Source organism: Schistocerca cancellata, chromosome 4 (assembly GCF_023864275.1).
Source record: "Schistocerca cancellata isolate TAMUIC-IGC-003103 chromosome 4, iqSchCanc2.1, whole genome shotgun sequence".
In the NCBI taxonomy this organism is placed as follows: Eukaryota; Metazoa; Arthropoda; class Insecta; order Orthoptera; family Acrididae; genus Schistocerca; species Schistocerca cancellata.
In genome coordinates, this window is record NC_064629.1 from 97,334,612 (window position 1) to 97,355,447 (window position 20,836).

General features: G+C 43.4%; 1 non-coding gene across 1 annotated transcript; it reads left to right on the forward strand.

Moving 5' to 3' along the window:
* The first annotated feature begins 1,783 nt into the window (after window positions 1-1,783).
* Window positions 1,784-1,856, forward strand: Trnaa-cgc (transfer RNA alanine (anticodon CGC)). Its single transcript has one exon. It is a non-coding gene; the product is annotated as a tRNA-Ala (tRNA).
* The last annotated feature ends 18,980 nt before the right edge of the window (window positions 1,857-20,836 follow it).

Consider the following 20,836-nt stretch of genomic DNA (forward strand, 5'->3'; position numbering starts at 1 on the left):
TTTCGACAGCACGTTAAATGAAACATACATTTCTTTCTCTCTTGCAATGTATGTGTCACTGAACTAACGCAAGCGGCAGCATGAAGATTCTACCATCATTCGGTCCAGAAAAAGTATGAGATGTGAGTATCTTTCTGTTTCTTTGTTTCTCCTTTATCGTAGCTGCTGAGCAAACCACAAACCTAGGCATATATTTTGTTGTGTTTTGTCATATATGTTGTTGTGTTTTGTCATTCACCTTTTCACTTACTTTAAAATTTATATATAAATTAGTTACAGACGGACACTGCAAATGACGTAAGAAATGGAGAGAACGAAAACACAAAGAACTTTGTCTTTCTTGAGTATTGTGTAAAGTTATGTGGTATACCTGTCATCAACGCGAAGGTTGTTCAACCTTTTCTTGTCACTGCTGTGTGCCTGCTGATTTGTCTTCTGGCTACTAGACAAACTGTCCTCTGAGCCCTTGGTAGCCCAGATCATTCACGCCAGTCAACAGTGGCGGCACCATCCAGGGAACTAAATGTTGCCTTCATCCCGGCGTTCCACAGGTTTTGTGCAACGTGAGACAGGTCTCCAATGTAGGCAGTTCTGGGATCTTCATATCTGTTGTGTTATTGATTTCATAATTTCTTGATTTCACGCTGAAGTTCAGTCGCACGGCTGTTTTCATGTCGTACGCCTTCTTGTACTGTCTAATAAACAGCATGGTCAGCAAGACCATCTTTCATGCCGAATTTTATTAAGCTCCACATCACTGTATAATGACAACGTTGCAAACAAGTTTCTTTCACCTAATGAATCTCACCATAACTAGTTGCTTTCTCCGAACACCACTGAGCCTCTGAGACGCATAAAGGTGACGTCTCAACCTGTTTACAGTTGGATGCACACTGAACAACTGTCAGAGACAATAAAATTCATGAAGTAACGAATACAGCTCAAAATGTTTACGGTTTCTCCTGTGCCACCTGAGCGAAGTCAAATATTTCTTGTGTACCGACTATGATGAGCGTTGCTGACGTGATTAGCGAGAGTACATGGTTTTCATTATGTAAACAACAGTGAAGTACAGTGTCTAATTATTTTCACCCAGTCATTATGAGCATTCAAGTATATTTCATGCACTTAGTGTCCCAAAACTTTTAAAAATAAAACTAATGCAGATGGTAAACTACTCGGTCGAAACTGGTCATAAATACAGTTCCTTTTTAGCTCGGTAGCTTATATTTCTGATTATGACCGTCTTTCATTACTTTGTCAAACTTGCCTGCCTTCGACAAAACTTCACAAAGAACTGTAAGATACGAAACAGTACCGAGTTTCAGGGGACATTTATCAACAAAACTTAATGATGCACACTCATTTGTATCACATATAGAGCATTTCAGAATACTTTCGAGTGTTACACGAAAAAAAAAAAACGTAAATCAAAATCTATCAAGCTGATGCAAGAATGTATGTGTGATATGCGTGACAGATAAACGGGACCTAAAGTGTTGTTTTGCAGGAATCCGTTATCTAAATGTGTAGGAGGAACAGTCAAAAACAACTTCGATGACATACAATGCCAGTGACCTATCTGGCGCGGTGTGATAACGACGACGTGTTGTCTCGTGTTGGTATGTTTATACAAGACTTCAATGAAATTCTGCGAAACGATGGATAGGGTATTCATCATAATCTCTCATTTTGTTTTGCGATTCTCAATTTCACATTGACGGCAGTGCCAGTAACGTTTGGGGTAACGTTTCATGTTACAATCGGCTCTTGTAGCAGACCGAGCGGGGTGGCGCAGTGGTTAGCACACTGGACTCGCATTCGGGAGGACGGCGGTTCAATCCCGCCTCCAGCCATCCTGATTTAGGTTTTCCGTGATTTCCCTAAATCGTTTCAGGCAAATGCCGGGATGGTTCCTTTGAAAGGGCACGGCCGATTTCCTTCCCAATCCTTGCCTAACCCGAGCTTGCGCTCCGTCTCTAATGACCTCGTTGTCGACGGGACGTTAAACACTAACCACCACCACCATCTTGTAGCAGAGATGGCTGGTTCAAATCCTAGTTGTGGAAGAAATTTTCAACACCAGAAGGTGTCTGTTGGGTGTTCAGAAACTATTCGTTCAGATTAGTACAGGACGTAGAGAACGTCAGAACAAATGTATTTCGTTGTAGTACATATGGTCCCTGACGGCAAGTTCTCGGACTGTTTATACGGGATAGAGTTTAGCATGCTAATTACATCAGTGGCATTCACTGTAACTGCTCAAATGGCCGATCATTGGCCTGTATGTACGCAGTACATCGTCGGACCATTGATTATCGTGTCCGTTCGAAGATTCCTGCCTCGTTCGCAAGGTACCAGCGGCTACGGCAATTGTAGCGACCGAGGTCTTCTTTTGTTTGCACAACGGTTTCATACACCAGCTGCTTCATATGCTCCCAGAGGAAGAAATCAACACATGTTACGTCAGATAACCTTGATGTCCAGACCAGAGGGCCATCTTGACCGATCCATCCAATCCAGAAGGTGGCTCCCAGATGATACCTCACAGCAATGCTGAAACGGACAACACCCCGTCGTGCTGGATTTACCTCCTTTGTCTAATATTCACATGTATATCCTCCAGCAGTTCTGTCAACACATGCTCTGTACACAAAGAGTTTTGAATGTCAGTACACATTCCCAGTCAGTGACACCGACTTACGTCAGCAAGAGAGAGATCGGTGGACATTTTTGTGCCATTCGAGAAGGGCCGTGACACTGCGTTTCATCCTCTCCTTCTTTTAATTTCATAAAAACGTGAAACAACTCTGAATATCAAGAGTGTTCATCACAATCGGCCACCTGCATGGACACTGTCACTATCAAACCACCGAGACAAGTGTTTATCCAAGAAAATGTCGCGTAATTCTCACTCTGCGCATCTACACCTTAGGAATGCAGAAAGGATGGATATCGTGTCGACCTTAATATCATCAAGTACTGTGAACAAGTATGGAAAGAGGCAGGCGATAGGCTGAACATTTTTCAGAGAGATAACTTCAGCAATGGCCCTCCGAAACTGAGTGAAACCGCGTAGAACCTAAATCAGGACGTCCAGACTCACTCGTCTCAAACACAAGTCCAATGACTTAATCACTCGCTACGTCTCTTACTTTGAGTAGGTTTGTCGCTGTGTATGATTCGCCCCTGTCTCTTTATTGCACCTGCCCCGTTGGTACTGAACTATACTCTATTTATTACCAAAGGATCTATTTATTTATTTCCTTCTTTATTCGCCGGCCGCTGTGGCCGAGTGGTTCTAGGCGCTTCAGTCCGGAACCGCGCTGCTGCAACGGTCGCAGGTTCGAATCCTGCCTCGGGCATGGAAGTGTGTGATGCCCTTGGGTTAGTTAGGTTTAAGTAGTTCTAAGTCTAGGGGACTGATGACCTCAGATGTTAAGTCCCATAGTGCTCAGAGCCATTTGAACCATTTGAACTTATTTATTCTACCTGGCAAGACACGGTACAACATGGCCTCTCTCACGTATAACACTTTTCCATTCAATTAAGCGTCCTTCACAAGTTCTGCTGACATGAAAATATGGCACTAGATTTTCTTGAGCTCGTGCAATAAAACTAAAAACCCGATTAAAGCAAAATTAAAAAACCTACAGTACCAAAGGTGGAAATATAAATCCCAGTTCTAATAACTAAACGGGCAATAACGACAGTATATAGGCGATCTGAGGTTCAGCAATAATAGTGTAATGACATTATATAGGCGATTTGAAGTTGTTTTAGGCATAGGTCGAGCAATAATAGCAGTATTCGGTCGAAATACAAAGCAAACAAACAAGTTACCGTACATAGAATGGTTCATCATTAAAGAGCGTAAGGGAAGAACGTTACTTCATAAAGCCAGAAAAACTGCTCGAAATAGAAGCTAACGGGGCAGGAAGGGAAGAAGTACTCCGTGCTCTTACTAAAACGAAGTTACTTTGGCGACAGCAGAAAGTTGTTTCACATCATAATGAACATCTCTATTCCGCAAGATACCTTACGGTGTATTCTTCAGGTACTTTTCTCGTTTGCCCTCTTTACAGCTCCATTCGCGAATTGTGGGTGGGAAGAACCACTATTGAGATTGAATTTCTCTGTTTCTACCCACGTTATCTCCTTAATTTTCAAAATGCTGGAGCACAGCAATCAGTCGTCTTTTCCTTCTGGATTTATGAAGCAAATTAAGCCAGTTCGTTCAGGCGATGAACGAACTTTGACACGCTCAGTCCGGAACCGCGCGACTGCTACGGTCGCAGGTTCGAATCCTGCCTCGGGCATGGATATGTGTGATGTCCTTAGGTTAGCTAGGTTTAAGTAGTTCTAAGTTCTAGGGGACTGATGACCACAGATGTTAAGTCCCATAGTGCTCAGAGCCATTTGAACCACTTTTTGAACTTTGACAGAAGCTCGAACAACAGAAGACCGACGTACTAGGGCATTCATTGATACTATGATGTAGAGCATTGATATTGGCTAGGCACTATCCGAAATCTCGATTTGCTTAATAAAACCTAAAAGAAAAGGACGACTGACTGCTGTGCTCCATCATTTTGAAAGTCATATCACAGTGATTGAGTGCATCCACATTCCTAATGGAAGGAAACTTGACCTCCTTAATTGTAGCGTGACGCTTGGCTCATAACAGCAGTAATATGGTTACACAGGCAGAATTAACTATGGGGAAGGAGCTGACCAATGTTTCTGCAGTGTCGGCAGGTAATGTTAGCATTACAGCCAGTATGAATTACACATAGCAGCTTATATTGAAGTTTTGGCGAAATGCCATGTATATGATCTATGAGTTGCACAAAATATTGAGACCGAGCGAGGTGGCGCAGTGGTAACACACTGGACTCGCATTCGGGAGGACGACGGTTCAATCCCGTCTCCAGCCATCCTGATTTAGGTTTTCCGTGATTTCCCTAAATCGTTTCAGGCAAATGCCGGGATGGTTCCTTTGACAGGGCACGGCCGATTTTCTTCCCCCATCCTTCCCTAATCCGAGCTTGCGCTCCGTCTCTAATGACCTCGTTGTCGACGGGACGTTAAATAACACTAACCTAACCTAACCTAACAAAAGATTGAGTGTACCGTTCACTGATATGGGCCGTCAGCCTTATGATGCAGACGCATCGCATGCAACATTCGTGGTCCGTTAGGATCTTCAAGAACTTCACTTGGCTATATCACTTTGAAATACACCAGTAAATTTCAGTAGCGAACTGATATAAAAATCAGTGTCTGGTAAAGATAGCGACTTTCCCTTAAATTTAATGAGTTGTGCCAGCTACCCGGCCGCCTCCCTGCTACGCCATTACAGCGCCAGACTTGGCTGTATGCAAGGTGCGGGTGACGTGCCGCCCGCGTGGCTGCAGGCACGTGTCTCAACTTGCCAGCCGTGTCGTGACGTGACTCACACGCTGCCATTTACGCTGCACACTCCAGATACCACCGGAATGGTGTAACGATATGAGTCAACTGTGAAAATTCGTTCACCTGTCCTCCGGACTGCGGTTTGCCTAAGCGGTGTCTCTTATTAACGTCCAGTGTTTATGGCGCGACGTGACTGAAAGAGGGGATCGGTTGACGGGGCACACCCTGAGGCATCCAGCAATCGACTGTTTGGTATTGGAAGGAAGTACGTGTGTGCGGGCGGGGAAATTGGGGAAGGTTACAATTGTAAAAGGAGATCAGCATTTCACTACAGTCAGCACGTGCGAGTAGCTGCCGGTTGCAACTTACCCAGAGCTGAGAAAATCTAGCGTGGAGGACTGGAGCTTCAGACTGAATAACACAACAATAACAAGCATAATCCCTTCCAGCAAGAGTCGAACATTAATCGCACAAGAGTAAACAGGTCGCTTTCTTCTAACCTCACTGCTGCGTAGGTTTCCACAAATAACACAGATATATTAAAAACAGTAATAATTCAGGTACAGAAATTGACGCGAATGTTTATATCTTGCTACGAAATTAGTGCTACGTAAAACTAATGCATGTACGTTAGTAGGACGTTGACGGCATTGTGATTACTGTTTGTCGTTCGTCACAGAAAAAGCGAATGCGTTCAGAATGACTTTGCAAAGTGACATGAGACGTGTTTTCATCTAGCAAGCTGACCGAATCCATAATCAACCATCAAATATTCTTGAAACGAAAGTTTTCATGCGTGGACGTTTCTGGATGTGCGTAGGTATATATTGGTTGAAACATGTACCTTCATGCCGGCCGCGGTGGTCTAGCGGTTCTGGCGCTGCAGTCCAGAACCGCGGGACTGCTACGTTCGCAGGTTCGAATCCTGCTTCGGGCATGGGTGTGTGTGATGTCCTTAGGTTAGTTAGGTTTAAGTAGTTCTAAGTTCTAGGGGACTTATGAGCTAAGATGTTGAGTCCCATAGTGCTCAGAGCCATTTGAACCACCATGTACCTTCATGTTTTTCTATACGGAATTATGACTCCACGTGTACATAAAGCTGACATTCCTGCTGTTGAGCCGTTACAATAGATGATTATTTCGTTCCGCAAGATAACATCTTTGGATTACAGGACTTGTCTCTTGGATGAATACAAACAGCAAATAATGCAGCTCATGAAATATACAGATGTACATTGTGGATCCTATTCAGCTTAGTTAGAACAGTCTACCCACCCCACAGGCACAGTATTACACATCGCTGTATGTTGCTGCCTGGCTAATAACACTCAGCACTTAGCGTACCACTGGTGTATCATTCTGGCCCAGCAGTCATTAATGTTTTCAACTTTTTTTACAATATGGACACAAATACTTCGTCTGTAACTTTATTTTCATTTTTAAAATTGTTGGGATCTTACTCCGCAGTGCCTAGAAATACTACAATGATGCTTTGATATTACAGTTATGTCAAACGAAACAGATGGGAACTGTATTTCGTCATACACGTTTCATCACAGTTTATTAGAACCATCTTCGCTGGCGTGAAATATTTCCACACATAGGGTGAATCTCATTGTTTTACTGATATTGGCATTCAAATTAATAGTTCTGAGATCATCTGACTTAATATCTGGCTTAATACACAATCGATTGGGACCTACAGTACAGGCATCTGTCCTCGGAAACGGTGACTCCGATCTTCGATCTTTTATGCGTGATTGTGTTTTAGGCAAACTGATGAGGTTGAATATATAGAGTTATCTAAGATCTTTCCTGGGAGCGGAACACTCAGCCGGAACGAGTAGAAAACGTAAATCCTAGACAGCGTCCATTACTCGGATCTAGGGGGTGGGGTGGGGTGCGGGGGGGGGGGGGGGAGTTTGTCAGTATATTGTCAAAGGTCTGTGAGTTATTCTTCGTTATGTTTGTGTTATTTGTTCAGTAACAGCATATTCTAACGAAGAAGCATTTATAAACGATTTCAGTACGTCGCGTCTTGTTGCTCTCAAATAATGAAGAAGCATTTGATAGAGACTCTCTCTCTCACACACACATACACACACACACACACACACACACACACACACACACACATACACACACACACACAGAAAAAAAGAGAGAGGAAGAGAGAGAGAGAGAGAGAGAGAGAGAGAGAGAGAGAGAGAGAGAGAGAGAGAAACAAAAAAAAGAAACTGAAAATGACGGAGAGATGAAAAGTAGTATTAATGTTGAGTACTGTGTTACCAACTGTTTGTAAAGGAGTTAGTTGAAGACCAGCTTCATCAGCTAAAGAGCAAGCTCTCCTACTAATAACAAAATTTCTGTGCCAAATATTTTAAACAAAATGTTAAGTGTGACACTGACGAAAAAATGGCAACACCAACAATAATTAATGTAGAATAATGAAGTTTCGGGAATACATTTGTCTAGGTAACATATTTAAGTGATTTGCATTGCAACATCAGAGGTTATTGTATGCGCGATGTAAGATACTGTAAACGTGAAATGCTACTACAATAATAACCGATGTATCAGCCAGAATGTTGAATGCAAGGACACAAACGTGCATCCATTGTGTTGTACAAGTGCCGTATATCAGTATGAGGGATGGGGTTCCATGTCTGTTTAACGTTGTCAGCCAATACAGGGACGACTAATGTTGTTTGTGGACGACGCTAGAGTTGTCGTTCGATAATTCCCCTTATGTGCTTCACTGGAGGCAAATCTGGTGACCGATCAGCCCAAAGCAACATGTCGACACTCTGTAGAGCATGTTGGGGTACAATAGCGGTATGTGAGCGAGCGTTATCCTGTTGGAAAACACCCCTTATAATGCTGTTCATGAATGGCAACACAACAGGTCGAATCAGCAGACTGATGTACAAATTTGCGCTCAGGATGCGTGGGATAATCGCAAGAGTGCTCCTGCTGTCATACGAAACTGTACCTCAGACCGTAACTCCAGGTGTAAGCCCAGTGCTTCGAGCTCGCGGACAGATTATTCGCAAATCTTCAACTGGCCTCCTCCTAGCCAACACACGGCCATCACTGGCACCAAGGCAGAACCAGATTTCATCAGAAAACACAACAGACCCCACTCTGCCCTCCAGTGAGCTGTCGACTGACAACACTGAAGTCGCAAATGGTGGTGGTCTGGAAGTTAACAGGGCGTCTAGTTCGGAGCTGTGTTTGACATGACTAATTGATTTGTAACAGTTCGTTGTGTCACTATGGTGCGAACTATTGCTCAAATTGCTGCTGCAGTCGCAGTACGATGTGACAGATCCATACCCCGAACACGATGGTCTTCCCTCTCGGTAGTGGCAAGTGGTCGTTCGGCACCTGGTGTCCTTGCGACCGTACGTTGTCGTGTCCACCGCTGCCAACAATCACGCACAGCGGCCGTATTCCTGCCAAGTCTTGCTGCCATATCGAGGAAGGAAAATCCAGCTTCTGCTAGCCCTATTGCACGACCTCGTTCAAACCTCAATGAGGTGTCGATAATGGCGTCTTTGTCGCCTTAAATACGTTCTTGACAAATATCAACTCAGCACATCTAATCTCAAAGATAACTAACGCTCACGACTGTTACAGCCTGTCTTTAAAGGAAACCTAATTTGTTTATTCATAGTGGCGCTACTAGCGGCACTGTTATGCGACTGGGGCGACATTTTAGCAGACATCACCTTTCAAATGTAGAAAAACGCCTATCAACTTCCGTTTATGTTGCACAGTTCCTGCTTGGTGCTGCGATTTTTTTCCGTCAGTGTACATATTTCAAAATGGACACATAAACGCCTTGTCACATATTTTACACGGTGGCTGTGTTTTCAAAATTTCATTTATGTGAATCATTATGGCAACTGAACTAATTTACAGTATCTGTAATACCATTTTTCCTTACTACTTTCCTTGCTACTATCGCTCATACATTTATATAGCTATCTCCACGCCACTATACATGTTGTTATCCTATGACACGTTCTTCCAACCTCTGTCCTTAATTGCGACATGATTTTTTCTCTGTTTCAACAAAAATGGTTCAAATGGCTCTGAGCACTGCGGGACTTAACATCTGAGGTCATCAGTTACCTAGACTTAGAACTACTTAAACCTAACTAACCTAAGAACATCACACACATCCACGGCCGAGGCAGGATTCGAACCTGCGACCGTAGCAGCAGCGCGGTTCCGGACTGGAGCGCCTAGAACCGCTCGGTCATAACGGCCGTCTTTGTTTCAACACGTGTTAACTAATTTTACTGCTATGTTCACCACCTGCTGCTATTACTGCTATTACAACTGCATGTCCTGTTACTACAATAACAACATAAGTATTATAAATATAAAAAGGGCTTATTACTACCTCCATCTAGCTTTTTCCACAGCAACTAATACTAATACTGAAACGTACGTTACAAATACTAATGCTTCTGCTACTGTTACTTATGATAATGTTTGTGGCGCTGGCTTCCAAAGCCTAGTTGTGTTGTTTATTATGTAACTGTACTCAGTTCTAGGGGACTGATGACCACAGATGTTAAGTCCCATAGTGCTCAGAGCCATTTGAACCATTTTTTTGTACCCAGTTTGTCTTCCCTGTAAAGACGGGCCGTCCGAGTTCAATTAGTATGTATCTAGTTCAAAAATGGTTCAAATGGCTCTGAGCACTATGGGACTTAACATCTGTGGTCATCAGTCCCCTAGAACTTAGAACTACTTAAACCTAACTAACCTAAGGACATCACACACATCCATGCCCGAAGCAGGATTCGAACCTGCGACCGTAGCGGTCACGCGGTTGCAAACTGAAGCGCTTAGAACCGCACAGCCACACCGGGCGGCTATGTATCTAGTTCCTCTATACGTTCTCTAATAGATCGACCATGCAGTCAGGTTCAGCAATATCTAGCTGCCTCTTACTGCATCATGACAGTTCATAGCATATCGTTTATCTTTCACTGATGCGTTCCCTTCTTCTCAGGTAGGCTTGTGGCCACCAACCTTCACTGTACCGCGACAGGCGCCAGCGATAGTACAGCTATTGGCCTCGCGTTCACTTGCGTAGTATACTGGCCGTACTCGTCTCTGCTTCGGTATCTGGTGACTATGGCTTCGCCTCGCTTTGTGTAAGACAGCATGAGCACGTCCGACACATAACGCAGCTGGTAGGTTGGCTCGTCGGCAGTGGTGTAGTGCGGTGCCGGCGACGTGGCAACGCGGCCGCCTGGCGTCCAGCTGTCTGGCGGCTAGGGCCACGGCCAGGTGAGTCAGTGCGGACACGCCCCGGCCGCCGCGGGCCAGCCGGCAAGAAGTGGCCAGTTACTAACTCAGCTGCCCATCCGTGACCATATTCTTCCCACAAAAACCTCCAACAAGTCACGACAACATACGGCTGTCCCTCTTGCTTCGCCAATACCACTACGTTATTATTACAAGGACGAGGTGGAATCGTCTCGGTGGCTGTGTTGTTTTGGTAAACATATTTATTTTTCGTCGTATTTCCCATCTAGGTCAATGCACTTTGCCCATCGTTTTTTCAGTTAATGGGTACCAAACCTGAACTGGTACTCATTCTACATTTCTACATTCTACATTTATACTCCGCAAGCCACCCAACGGTGTTTGGCGGAGGGCACTTTACGTGCCACTGTCATTACCTCCCTTTCCTGTTCCAGTCGCGTATGGTTCGCGGGAAGAACGACTGTCTGAAAGCCTCTGTGCGCGCTCTAATCTCTCTAATTTTACATTCGTGATCTCCTCGGGAGGTATAAGTAGGGGGAAGCAATATATTCGATACCTCATCCAGAAACGCACCCTCTCGAAACCTGGCGAGCAAGCTACACCGCGATGCAGAGCGCCTCTCTTGCAGAGTCTGCCACTTGAGTTTGTTAAACATCTCCGTAACGCTATCACGGTTACCAAACAACCCCGTGACGAAACGCGCCGCTCTTCTTTGGATCTTCTCTATCTCCTCCGTCAACCCGATCTGGTACGGATCCCACACTGATGAGCAATACTCAAGTATAGGTCGAACGAGTGTTTTGTAAGCCACCTCCTTTGTTGATGGACTACATTTTCTAAGGACTCTCCCAATGAATCTCAACCTGGTATCCGCCTTACCAACAATTAATTTTATATGATCATTCCACTTCAAATCGTTCCGCACGCATACTCCCAGATATTTTACAGAAGTAACTGCTACCAGTGTTTGTTCCGCTATCATATAATCATACAATAAAGGATCCTTCTTTCTATGGAACTCAGGGAGATGTACAAAATCCCATATCCTCTTCATTCGACATGAAACAACTCCTAGCAGTAACTTATTCTTGGGAGTAAGTGGAAGTAAGAGGGTGCTGAATCTGATGAACAGGCATTTTTTTCAAATCATCAAATCCGTAAGTTTCCCCATTGCCAAACCACATGTGTGGGCACAGTAACGATGGAATATAACTTTTCTTTTTTTTTTTAATTTAGGCCTCTTCTGAGCCGGCCAGTTTGGCCGAGCGGTTCTAGGCGCTTCAGTCTGGAACCGCGCGACCGCTACAGGGTCGCAGGTTCGAATCCTGCCTCGGGCATGGATGTGTGTGATGTCCTTAGGTTAGTTAGATTTAAGTAGTTCTAAGTTCTAGGAGACTGATGACCTCAGATGTCAAGTCCCATAGTGTTCAGAGCCATTTGAACCTCTTCTGACGTGCTTTTTATTTCCTGCAGTTGGACATATGTACCAAATTTTGCCTTTCGTCAGCATCCACAGCTGCAGTGCAAATCCTGCACAAAACATTCTCATATATAATTCATCATGTAAAATACAGCGTACCATTTCTATCGATCTGCCTACAATTTTGCCACCTCCATATACCTCACGTCTCTAATCAGCCATTACCATATCCTGCCTGTCTCAGAGTTCTCACTCGCGGTCACGTTTTTAGTTGCTTATCACGTGGGTCATCTTCAACAGAATTAAAGTTAATTTTGGATTCACCTGCCCATTAATTAGCTGCTGAAAGTAAAGACCGCAACAAATACCAAACATTGGTGACTGTCCCATCTTTTATAAGCACCCTGCTCCATAACATTCTATGATGGATCGATATTCAAGTTAGAATGAAACGCTTACAACAGGACTATTTTAAGAAGCAGTGTAAACGAAACAACCGCCTTCCCCCAAAGCAAGTTAATCTTGGGAGGAAGAGGTGATACAAGAGTTAACTGGACTGAACATGCAACAAAATAACAACATTACGTGCCCCTCTGCGTATCGCCATACGCTGCAAAACTCGTTTGGATATCTTGAACATCTGGCAAAATAAAATGAGTGAAAGTTTGAAGTGACTCATTCTGTGCACAAAGTATCTAGTGGGGACGTTGGAAGCGCCATGTGCTGCGCATACATAAGAGAATAAATCCACAATTGTACAATTACGCTACTGGAAACGAAGGTAACCATCTGGAGTGACCGAAAGTGAAATGACTACGTGATACTAATTGTAGGAGAAACAGGTGCGGGGCTGAGAGTCTTGGAGAAACCTCAAGGAAATATAATTCATCCACGAATGCCGTGGCTTACGAAATACTCGTATGACCGATTGTTGAGTACTTGTTATCAGTTTTTGATCATTACCAGGTTGAATTTAAAGGAGGTCTGTAGACGCGGCGCGTTTCATCACGGGATCTTAGAACGAGAGCTTTACAGAGCTACCCAACGAACTGCCCTGGCATACGCTATATGAGAGGAGTTGTGCATAGGGTTGCAAGGCGTCTGACGTGTCCTGTTTTTATGGTGGTGCCGGCCAAATATATACAAGCCTAACCAGTGCTCCGTTTGTTGGGCCTTTTAGCGATGAAGAAGAGTACGCTCAGCAAAGGCCTGTTCCAATCTAACGACGTAAGAACGAAGAATAAGTGTAAGAAGCCAACCGTTGCTATTCCTATGTTTGTCTCCCGTGATTTTCTTCGTAGACCAAGCACGCAATGAATGCACAACGTCACAACCACTATACGCGCAGAGCGGGGGAGGCAAAGGAGAATTATATGTGCTGATAGTCGATGCCAGCCGTCACCACCACGCCACGCTCGCCCGTCGCTCCTATCCGTACTGAGACACGCAGTGCCAGTCAGAATTTTTTTCTGTAGTGAGGAACAATTAGTTTATTCTGACGTAAGGTTAGGTTGAGTTAAGAAGACTGAGCACATAGTTGCTATCCTAATTGCTAAATTATAAGGCTATTTACTGTCGCTTTTCAAAAAGCTTGAGCTCGCAAAAAGCGACTGTTATCAGTTATTAATAAACAAATGAAAATTTCCACCTATTCTGTTTCTATTTAAGATAGGTAGTCCTGCTGTTAGAGTAAAATGTCAGGCAAAATGTAACGCAGATTGCAGCTTTTCTATTTTGCGATCTGGCAATCCTAGATGTGCATCACCGAGAGCTTTACTGTTGCAATTCCAAGAGCGTACTTGCTGTCTCATACTCTCACGAAATTACCACAACGAGAAAATCAGAGAAAGAGAGAACGGTCTATTGACACATACTCTACACGGATTTAGGAAACATCGTTCTTGTGAAACACAACTAACTCTTTACTCACACGAAGTGTTCAGTGCTATCCACAAGGGATTTCAAATTTATTACTTATTCGATTAAGTATTCCTAGATTTCCAGAAGACTTTTGACACCGATACCTCGCAGGCGGCTTGTAATCACATTGCGTGCTTATGGAATGTCATCTCAGTTATGCAACTGGATTCATGATTTACTGTCAGAGATGTCACAGTTCGTAGTAACTGGTGGCAAGTCGTCGCATAAAACGTAAGTGATCTTTGGAGTTCCCGTTGTTTGCAGTTCGCAGTATCTTCCAGCCACCCTCCCACCGCCCCCCCCCCCTTTTTCCTGTTCCACTCATGAGTGGCGCTTGGGAAGAATGATAGTAAACCTCCTTCTGATATCTACGTCTACAGCGTCATGGTACTCCGCAAATCATACTTAAATACCTGGCAGAGGGTTCATTGAACCACCTCCATAGTAATTCTCCATTATCCCTCATTCGAACAGCCGGTGGAAAAACGAACACCTACAGCTTTCCTCAGCTCTGATTTCGCTCACTTTATTACGATTATCTTTTCTCCCTGTGTAGGTCTGCATCAAAAAAATATTTTCTCTTTCGGAGGAGCCCAACGACTACTAAAGTTATCCGAGGATCAAAACAAATCCCAAAAAAATTTTGGAAAAATATCTGCATGGAGTGAAAATTGGCAAGTGACCCTAAATAATGAAAAGCGTGAGTTCATCCACATGAGTGCTAAAAGGAGTCCGTTAAACTTCGGTTACACGACAAATCAATCAACTCTGAAGGCCGCAAATTCAACTAATACCTGGGAATTATAATTACGAACAACTTAAACTGTAGCGAGCACATAGAAAATGTTGTGAGAAAGGCGAACCAAAGACTCCGATTTATTGGCAGAACGCTTACAATATGCAACAGGTCTACTAAAGACGTTGCCAACACTACGTTTGTCCGTTTTCTATGGGCACTGCTGCGCGGTGTGGGATCCTTACTATATAGGGCAGCACGTCTTGTATTAAAGAGAAATAGGGGAGAGAGTGTCACGGACGTGGACGTGATACAGGATTTGGGATGGACATAATTAAAACAAAGGCATTTCTCGTTACGGTGGGATCTTCACGACATTTCAGTCACCAGCTTTCTCTTCTGAATTCGAAAATACTTTGTTGCATCCGACCTATACAGTGAGAAAAGATCATCGTTATAAAATAACGGAAATCAGATCTCGTACAGACAGATATTGATGTTCGTTTTTTCCACATTGTAATATTAACGCATTAATTTGTTCTGAAAGCGGTGCTGATATTCAAGACCATAAAAGTGGGTTAAAAGCTGTGAGCTATCTGAGGAAGTTAACCTTGCATTACTGCGCAACTGTTTCACCAGGTATCCAGTCTAGCTTACCAAATTCCCAACCAGACTAACATTAATTACAATCTTTTAGTACTCATCTTACGATAACTGGTGAAATATGTATAAAAAGACAATTTAAATAAAAAAAATCAGTTTATATTTGGACATTTCTTTTAACATTGATCATTGTTCCTTTGAAATTTCAGCATATCAAACTTGATTCATAACTAAACTGGTGCCTTATTTAAGATTGTGTAAATGTGAGTTTGTAATCTTACGGAACACATCAAATAGGGAGCCAAGATTGGGAGACTACATACAACACTGCATTCATAAAATAACACACGAAGAACGTTGAAACATATGCAAGAGGAAATTAACCACAACCAACCGATTCAATTTTCACCCAAAGAAGTTACGTTCGTAGCGCAATCCTGTCCGTCATGAAATTACCACACACTGGTATACTAAATTCATACTAACTCTCTGTGAAATCTTCCCGAAAAGAATAGCTGAGGGCTACTTTGATGCTTACACCACATGCTTCACGTGGTCAACTTGGTTAACACAAAGAGTCCACAATAATTTTGATAATTAAAATAAATTACATCGAAACGCAATTTACAAAAGAAAAACCTCGAACTGGTTACTATCGTCCTACTATTAAGCTGATGGGTCAAACAATTGTATAAGCACGTGGTACTGGTCTTACAAAGTACACCCCACGTGGGTTGAACATAAAGAAAAGTTGCTATATTGAAAAATATTGTCAAGACGATACGTTATAATCTCACGCACATTCGCATTTAAGATTGATGATCTTAGTTAGAGCTAAGGATCTTCCATATGTGGTTTCACTTTACTCACAAAGTAGTGACAAAGCAACTACCGGAAGATATTCTGAACTTCACACTCGAATTACACTGCGTTGCAATTAAAAATTACGTTAGATATTTTAGAGCTAAACCTGAAATAAAGGTGATTAAATTTTCAGTTAGGCTGAACTTAAGAAATCCATTGTCCTACGGACTTAGCAGACACGTGCTTAGCCGGAGATCTTACCACTTCAGACGCTGCCGTGGACAGACTGACCTTGGCCCCTACCAAGCATGCTTAACAGATACAAACGGAAGTGACCAGAGAGGCAGCTTCCTATACCAACATGACAAGGGACGGACAGGACCATACTAAGAATAGAAACCTCTCTGCTTTTAGAAAGCATAGCTACCTGTTCTGACGTTGGTCCTACTGTTCTCTAGCAGACAGGCTTGTCTGCTACCATCAAGCATGCAACTAGAAATACATTTGCTCATTCATCCTCTCACACAGAAGGGAAGGGGTATGACAGTATCTTATCATATACAGTATATAAAAGAAAGCAGATGTAGGTTCGTATGAGACTGTGTGACATGAATTACATATAAACTGTGTTTTAAAGTGTAGTAGTGTGACAGATCGCTCTTGTTTATGTGTAAAAGTAACACGTTTTACTGCTCAGTCTCCTCCCAGATAGTCAGAAACACCACAGTAAATTTAGAAGAGGAATATTTGCCGTAAATGACAACAGATTTAAGAAATTAACATGAAAGGAATCCAACAGCGACCTTTCAACATGCTCTTCGAGGGTGGAGTAATAGAGAATTACTGCGAAGGTGATTTTCAGAGTAGCCACGTAGCTATAGATGTAGATATCAAACGGGGGTTTACCAACTATCGTTCTTCCGACGAGTCACTCAAGAGTAGAACATGAAAAGAGAGGAGGGTGGGATATGGGGAGAGGATGGCGGGCGTGATGACTGGGTGTTGTGTGCTGTCCTTAGGTTAGTTAGGTTTAAGTAGTTCTAAGTTCTAGGGAACTGATGACCATAGATGTTAAGTCCCATAGTGCTCAGAGCCATTTGAACCATTTTTAGGATGGCGGGAATATACTGCTACCTGAAGTAGTCTCCCCGACATACACTAAGATGGATCGCGGAGTATAGCTGCACATGATCGAAGTTTAATTTTTTATCGTACGGATCGGAATGGAACTAAAAGTTTGTTAGAAAACATGTATTAGGAGATTAATTTATCAGTTTAGGACGAGTATAGGCAATGAATTGCAGCTGCGATATTTGCGTGATGCAGGATTAAGGCATTTACTAAAACTGTCATTAAGATAGTTACGTTTATAATCAGAGGTTCTGAACGTTACACTATGTCAGATTCATTGCAGGTCACCCTGGATACTAACAGAACGGCTACCACTACTGCTGTCTGCAGAGACGCCACCAACAGATAACTTAAGTCCTAAGCCCCACCAACAGATAACGTAAGTCCTAGGTTACCAGCAAATCCCCCTATTGAGATAATATTTCTTGCCTTGAACACAGTGAGACTTGAGGATTGGATATTGTAAAATACATTAAATTTAATAACTAAAGAAAATTAAAAATGTGTTCTATTTAACTAACAGCGACAATCCATTTTATCAGTTGGTCTAATGTATTCACAGAATCAAGATGGGCTGTAAGGACTTCGAAGAAACTGTCTGCAGATACAGTGTAACCTTATATCTGAGCAGTGTAATTGCTTGCGATTCTTTCTACATAATATTCAACGAAATTTTATCTTTGTGCGTATACTATAACGAAACTGTAAAATATGTCACTAGCCAAATAGTGAGGTTCTCTTACGCCACAAATGTGAAATAGGCTGCAGCGACCACATCGTAAAACCAGGCTGCTAGAACTGAGATATTGCCATAACGATTAGACATCTTGCACCTGACTGTTTTCCAGATGCTTATTGGTTTTGTAGGTTTCAGTGTCTTCTGTGCAAATTCGTAGACGATAAAAACATTCATTCGAGGTTCAGTCGCTCTTGTTGCTCTTAGCAAGCCTAAAAGCAGGCGGAAATATAAGAGTTCCGCTACGTTGCGGAGCATCGAACGGTACTTCGTCCTTGGCCAGATACGCTCAGCTTTTGCCAGCTCGCAAGCAGCGATGAGTCAGGATGTATCGCGCAATCACGAGCAAGCAGGAACACCATCCTCTCACTATACATCTGTCTAGTCTTTCGTGCTGTGTTGAATGAGGCGCAATCACCGCTAGCGGTGGTCGGTATGACAGCTACTCACATCTCTGACATTACTAAGAACTAAAGGGTTTGCGATTCATTCCTTCTAAAGCTCTCTGTCTATCTCATATACCAGACCTGAGACGTTGTTCATCGCGTAGAACCTAAAGAGTAAGTTTATAGTAACAGGCTGAAGCATAACAGTAGGTTATTGTCATATTTGACGTTCTTCTATGAAAACAAAACATTACATTAGCGTTTAGTAGAATACAGGTAAATCCAAGACTGAGCACGTGAAACAGTGATCACTGAATTTATGCCGCAAATGTTTATTAATGTCAAAATTTTTAGAAGACTTGTGCACATTATTTTGTTGGTGTTGTCCACAAATGAAACAGAGATATTGCCACATCGCCACACTAAGTAAAAAATGTATTAGAAGTACGTTTAGATTTTTCGGAGCATTTCAAAACATGTACGAAATGCGTGAATGATGATGCCCAATGATAATTTTCATTTCATGCCTCATAGCTCTCGTTCATTTGCGAGTGACTAGGGAGGTGGCGCTATGCTTAAGACTCTGCACTGTTTCAAATAAACAGGGTTAGATTTGTTGTCGGGCTGTTACGAATCAGGTTCTCTCTAACTTCCTAAATCACCTAAGGTCAGTGTGGTGATGGTTGTTTTAACAAGGTCACGCTTGAGTCGTTTCCCTGTTCAAATGGTTCAAATGGCTCTGAGCACTATGGGACTTAACAGCTATGGTCATCAGTCCCCTAGAACTTAGAACTACTTAAACCTAACTAACCTAAGTGCATCACACACATCTATGCCCGACGCAGGAGTCGAACCTGCGACCGTAGCGGTGGCGCGGCTCCAGACTGCAGTGACTAGAACCGCTCGACGCTCCGGCCGGCACGTTTCAATGTCCGACTACACTATAAATCAGTGCTCTGCTCTGTCACCTTTGCTCGGGGGTGGGGGTGTAACTTCATTTACCTTGTAAATAATTCTTTTCACTTCAGTTCTTTTCCTCGCCAAGCAGGAACGCATTGTGAGTCGGCTTCAGCCACGCGTGCTGCTGGAACGTCCCATTCTTCCGTGCCGCGGCCAGAAACAACTCACTCTAGGCCGTGTGAGATAAATAACGCGAAGTACTGCTCCTCAGATTTAATCGGACCTGAATTAATTCTCTGCTCTGGCACTGCGTCCGTCACACGAAATAAGAGTCAGCAGCCTCGTTTTGCCTCACTCGACAGAAATAAACTTCTCACAAAGTTAAAAGTCAATAATTAAAACTTCTGTAGCTATCGAACTATCTTCATGAAAGATTCTGAGATCCGACTCCTGGACTGGAATAGGTTACCTCTAACAGTGAAATACACCACCTCTAACAACCGCCGATAATCACCACCACAAGAAAACAGGGCAGTTCAATATCAATAGGGAAAGCGTCACACAAACACAGCAGTCTTAAAAATGGTTCAAATGGCTCTGAGCACTATGGGACTTAACAGCTATGGTCATCAGTCCCCTAGAACTTAGAACTACTTAAACCTAACTAACCTAAGGACAGCACACAACACCCAGCCATCACGAGGCAGAGAAAATCCCTGACCCCGCCGGGAATCGAACCCGGGAACCCGGGCGTGGGAAGCGAGAACGCTACCGCACAGCAGTCTTAAATCTGGGCGATAATAAGAGAAATTTATTGGCATCAGTCAACTATAAGAAAATCCGTCACTTTTATTCAACACCATCTCCAGCTAGCTAATTGCTCCACGCTCCTGTCTGAGACATCTTTCTGCCTCACAAACCACGCTCAGTAATCCGCAACACTCGCCGAAACAAGCAGCTAAGTGCCTAAGAAGGCACGGGAACGCATTTCCAATGCTTTGTAGGCTTTTCCTGCCGGAAAAGTCACCTCGTTGGTCACGAAGGTTCTCAACCTCCAGCTATAACCACTTTGAAATACAAACTCGGCCCCGGAGGGCCCACTACATTCCACCGTGAACCCACGAAGGCTGCCGGCCGACTCCTTTACGATTTTCAAGTTCCAAATAGAGCTCACTCGAATTATTTACCATATCGGCCTTTCAGCGAAACAGAATCAGGAGCAGAGTGTAGGCACTCTTATTGGCCTCTTCGTGTTTCTGCTTACAGCCCTTGTGTGAAGTGCTGCGTTATGGAGGGCCACTGAGCATCTCTCCAGCAACGTATGTTGGAATCCCGGCCGCCGTGGGGGAAATTACTCTCCCCCTAAACTTGCAACGCATTTAGGAAGATTAAGGAAAAGCTGGTCCATCTGTTCCAGGCTGAAGGATGCATCCTTCCCCTTTGGCCGGGTACTGGTTGAGGTGACAATACCGAACAGGACGGCTAGGAAATTATGT